This window comes from Lathyrus oleraceus, chromosome 4, assembly GCF_024323335.1.
Source record: "Lathyrus oleraceus cultivar Zhongwan6 chromosome 4, CAAS_Psat_ZW6_1.0, whole genome shotgun sequence".
Taxonomy (NCBI): domain Eukaryota; kingdom Viridiplantae; phylum Streptophyta; class Magnoliopsida; order Fabales; family Fabaceae; genus Lathyrus; species Lathyrus oleraceus.
In genome coordinates this window covers 328,245,496-328,251,123 of record NC_066582.1, presented here as the reverse complement: position 1 = coordinate 328,251,123, position 5,628 = coordinate 328,245,496, and the positions used below count along the sequence as shown (strand labels likewise).

General features: G+C 27.8%; 1 long non-coding RNA gene across 1 annotated transcript; it reads left to right on the top strand.

Moving 5' to 3' along the window:
• The first annotated feature begins 3,109 nt into the window (after positions 1–3,109).
• On the top strand, positions 3,110–5,200 carry LOC127075338 (uncharacterized). The gene is made up of 4 exons (XR_007786387.1): positions 3,110–3,637; positions 3,742–3,832; positions 4,363–4,479; positions 4,883–5,200. It is a non-coding gene; the product is annotated as an uncharacterized LOC127075338 (long non-coding RNA).
• Positions 5,201–5,628: the final 428 nt, after the last annotated feature.

Genomic DNA, 5,628 nt, shown 5'->3' with positions numbered 1-5,628 from the left:
AATAAAATAGAAGAGAGAAGAAATGTTTTTGGATTTTTGACGAAGGACTAAACCTAAGTTTTTTATTAGTGGGCCTGACAAGATTTACAAATCCTTCTCCTACGTATCTCAAAAGAGAAATCAAGGCTTACGTAGTTCTGGGTAGAAAAATGTTTGTTTGTTGGTCGATTTTAGAGAAAGATATACTGTATTGATCGACGAAAACATTGTTTTACCTAAAACAGATGAGGAGTGGACGCATACCACACATCGAACAGATTTATAAATCTACATTCAGAAAAGCGTCACTTATCTCGACTCAACAATCGTGGCCGAAACATTATTTTGCATCACCTTAAGACAATATATCTTTCATTTATGAAAAAGGTTCTTTGATTAGTCGCACGGCGGAGAAAAAGAGTTTGATTGGTTGAATGTATTTTGAGTAATGGCGAGAACTTGGATGAGCGAGATATCCATCTCGAATCCTAGTCTCAGGAGTGCACGGTATACACCATGTTCCATTTCCATCTTTATTGACAAAAGTGTTTAATAAAGATTAAGTATTTTTCAAGTTTAATTGGGAAAGGGTTTGAAGAAACCGCAATGACAAATTTAGATGATGGCGAGAGCTAAGATAGGCAAGGTATCCACCTTGAATCTTAATCTCAGGAGTGCACGGTATACACCATGTTCCATTTCCATCTTTATTAAAAAAAGTGTTAAGGTAGGAGTTAAGTATATTTTTGAGTTTTGAAAGACGAATATTTGAAAATGAGGCATAAGCCATAAGATCAAATATTCAGGATTCCTCTGGAATGCTAGATTCCAATGGTCCTTTTTTATTCGAATTATTTAAGAAAATTATTTACTGGACAACGAACACTTGATGAGAATCAAATGTTCAAAAGGTTACGCCAAAATGCTTGATCTCAACGGCCCTTATTTTGTCCAAGTTTATTGATATGTTTTAAAAAGAATGAATAGTTAATCCAAAACGCGTGGTTCAAGACCGATCATTCAAGGGTTCCTACCGGAATGCTAGATTCCAATAGTCCACTTCTTTTGAGTTATTCAAAAAAGTTTTAATATTTTAACTTAAATAGTAAAGTGTTTTAATTGGGATAAGAAACAAATTAACCAGATTAAAATATATAACTTGGGGTAGGATCAAAGTTTAAGAAAGTAGTCATAAGTATTTTATTCTATTTATTAGTCAACATCAATACTAGATATTTATTTAATTATTTATTCGTAATATTCTAACAATAATAAATAAAACTACAAAGAAAATGATATTATATAAAAATAGTAATTCTATAGTTAATCAAACATTTAGAGAAAATGGCAAGAAATTAAGTTGAAGAAAAATACAATTATATTCTTTTATGTCTAGTAAAATAAAGTGAGAGAATAATACCAATTTAATATTATACATATGCATATTATTTATAAAAAAATCTGAAAATAAAACAATTAAATACTTTTTTATAACAACAACAAAAAATAAATTAAACATAACCTTTTTATTTTTTATAACATAATCTAATGATAATAATAAATATATTTAAATTAACTTTTTTTTATATTTTTATAACATAATTTAAAATAATGATGAAAATAACTAAATTAAATATTTTTGAAAAAAATTCTTATAACAGAATCTAAAAATAATAATCAAACTAACTAAATCAATCCTTATTTAATATTTATTATAACAATCTAAAAATAATGATGAAAACGACTAAATTAATCTTTTTAATATTTTTTATAACATGATCTAAAACTAATGATGAAAATAACTAAATTAATTTTTTTTTATAATTTTATAACATAATCTAAATTAAAATAAAATAAAAGGTAAAGTTATTTTTTTGAAATTTTATAACATGATCTAGAATTAAATTAAATAAATGATAAACTCTTTTTTTTTGGAATATTTTCATGACATGATCTAGAATTAAAAGAAAATAAATGGTAAGCTGATTTAAAATTAAAAGTAAATAAATGGCAAACTTATTTTTTTTGGAATATTTCATGACATGATATGAAATTTAAAGAAAATAAATGCTAAACTTATTTTTTATGAATTTTTATGACATGATCTAGAAATAAATGGTAAACTTAATTTTTGATTTTTATGACATAATATAAAATAAAAATAAAATAAATATTGAACTTAATATTTTTGAAATTTATGACATAATCTAATAATAATAATGAAAATAACTAAATTAACTTTTTAAATATTTTATAACATAATCTAAAATACAAAACAATAAATAGAAAGCTCTTTTTGTAATTTTTATTAATATGACTTATATGTATTTATCTATTTATTTTTATTTTTGAAAAATAACAAAAGAATAAGTTGATTTAAATGTTTTAAGAAACAAAGAAAATAAAATAAACGGTTAATCGAAAATGCAAGGCATAGGACTGATTATTCGAGGGTTCTCACCGGAATGCAAGATTCGAATGGTCCTCTTCTCTCGTGTTTTTTTTAAAAGGAACATTACGTTTAAATGGAAAGATGTTTGAATCGGGATGAAAGACTCTTTAATCGAATTAAAAAAATATTACTCGGTATTGAACCAAGATTTAAGAAATAAGTCATAACTATTTTATAATTTTTTTATTTACAAAAAATATAATTAATAAATAAATAAACAAAAATCAATTAAATAATAAAAATAAATGATGAAAATGATTTTTTTTAAAAATAAGACTAGTTACTATTTATTTAAGAAAAGATTACTTAGTTGATTAATAATACCCAAATAAATAAATAATTAAATAAATCTAATAAAAGAAATAGAATAAAATATTTTTAGAAACTAATCTCTCCTTCTTCCTAATATCAAATAAACTAAGGCTTAGATAGGCTTGGGTGTGTTAAGTGAAAGGATCTTTGATACCAGATTGCAGTTAAGACCCAAAGCCCACATAAACAATAATAAATAAAAAGCAACCACTAAAAATAAAACAAATAATGATTATTAAATAAATAAAAAACTAACTAAGAAAGATTAACAAGAGAAAATAAGGTCGGAACATTCAGTGAAATAAAAAAAGAAGAATTTTTTTCAGAATTTGAAACCAACTAATACGTGTTTAACATGTGACAAGACATTTAGTGAATAATAAAATAAAATAAAACACACATTGTTTTCCTTTCTCATTCTTTCTATCGCTGTTATGCAAGAATAAAAGAAGAAAGAGTAATCCTCCTATCCGCCTTCGTCATCTTCCCCAGAAATCCCTCTCTATTTTTACTCAAGCAAGAAACGATATATGTGATTGAAGGGTCGGAGGACTTACCAACGGCGACAGAACCAGGAACGTTTAGGAAGAGCAGCGTCAAGCGAGTCCTTCTTCCGAACGCGATTGATCCTTCTCAAAATGTCGGCTTCTGACTCTCAGAGCTTTCTCCTTCTCTCGTAAAATTCTTAGGTTTTTTCGCTCTTTAACCTTTTCTCTGTTCTAGGGTTTTTTCGGCTGTCTCAAAAATTAGGGTTTTTACCTTGGTCGCCCCTCCTTTTATATCAACAACTTAGGGTTTTAGATTGGCTTATGGAGATCCAGAAGGGGTTTCTGTGAAATCTCTTTAGGGTTGTCAGATTTTTGTCGCCCTATTTGATTGTTAAATTCGGAAGAGGTAACACAGAGCTACACTTTCTTCTTTGAATTCTGTCTCAATTCCGTTTTGGGCTGTTTGTTAACTTTTACCGTTTTACCGAGTTGATGTATTTTTTACTGCAGTGAAAACTAGAACCTTCATGAGTGGTTTACAGATTTCTTCTTCTACTTTGTGATACAGGCTATAGCACAACATTTCTGATCACAGCAAGAGGTATGTAGCTTTAAAAGTAATATACTTTGGAAAAAAGTATATACTGTCACTATTTTATCTTGCTTTGTTTTCTGTCTTCACAAATTTCCCCATAGACTCTAGTATGTATTTCCTCATCTAATGGTAAAAATATTTTATCATCGTATCTTACCTTAACAATATTGACAGAGGTGTTGATCCATGCTGAATTGTATATTTCATGAAAATTATTTTCTTTCATAAACACCGAGAAATGGAATTGTGATATTTCGAGATCGGATTATAGTCTATCAATCTTAGGCTCTATTTTAAGTTTAACACTTGTTTATAAAACTTCAAAGCTTGCTTTGGATGTTACATTTGATATATCCTTAATAATCTGAAAAATCCCATGACCATTTAATTTCTCTTTTAATTGACTTAGAAGTCTTTCGTGTTTTTCTTACATTCCTATTATTTTCCTGTTTTGTGTCTTTATTCCTTTGGTATTTGTTGAGTTATATGAATTCAATGTGATAAGTAAAGGCTTTCTGACTACTTGCTGAATACAGGTTCTATGGTTTTTCTGCCGAGGCACAAATGGAACCATTTGTTGAGGTTTGCTTTGATGATTATTTCAATCGCCCGTCTTGATTTCCACCATCTGTTTGCACAGTCGGAAGTTAAAAGTGAGATGGAAATTTTATTATAGTATTAATTCTGTTACCTGCTAATTACCTAGGTTGGTTAGGAATTCCAATCTAAATGAAATTGGAGTGTTAGTAGGAGTTTTGGAAGGTTATTGATTGTGTTGAATTGGATTGGAATTGGGATTTGATGTGAAATTTAATTAAATGCTTTGGATTGGACTATATAGTGAATTGATCATGGGACATTTGTATGTTTGAATTGGTCTGTGGAATTGTGTATGGATTGATTTGTGTATTGTATGAATGGTTAATTTCTTATAAATGGTTTGGACTATGTGGTTATGTTGTTGACAAAATGGATGGTGTCGTTTTTTGCTTGATTTGGTGAGCTTTGGTGTATGTGTGGTATGCTAATGAATTGTCTTGGTTCATGGTTTGATAGGTGAGTCCTAGGTCTCATGTTGCAACAGATGTTCAATGCTGCAGAATTTTGGTATTGCAACTTGGTTTTTGGTTCTGGAATTTCCCTATTGGTGGTTATGGAAGTTCCGTTTTTTATAGTTGGACCAAATGGAGTTGGAAAGAGGAATTAGAAATTATGGCAATGTTTTGAGCATGTAACCTATGGTTGGAATTGGTTTCTAACTTTTAATTTTTGTGATTTGGATGGAATCGTATTATAAAGTCAGTGAATTGTATTGAATGGTTGATTGTGATGAATGATATAATTTGAAATTATTATGGAAAGTTTATTTATGAATGTTTGAATATTAAGATTTAGAATTTGAATGAAAATTGAAATTTTTATTGAGATTTGCATTATGATTGGAATTATTGGGAACTAACTGTGATTGAAAAGTTATTGGACATTATTGTTAAATATGAATTTAAACATGAATGTGGATTAATGAAAAGTTAAGATTTTGAATGTCATACATTGACTTAAAGTCTAGAAATGGTGTAGTGGATTTTGATGGACATGGTTGTTAAAAGGGTCGATGGATAAATGGATATTTATTTATAAAAATGGATATGGATTTTAGAAATATTCCAAGACTAATCTAAATGTCAATTTAAAATCAAAAATCAATGAAACTAATTAAAATCAAATTAATCTATAATTTGTTAAAATTAATTTGATGTCAATTCTAACATTTATTTGAAAATTAAAATCAATTAGAGTTTGAA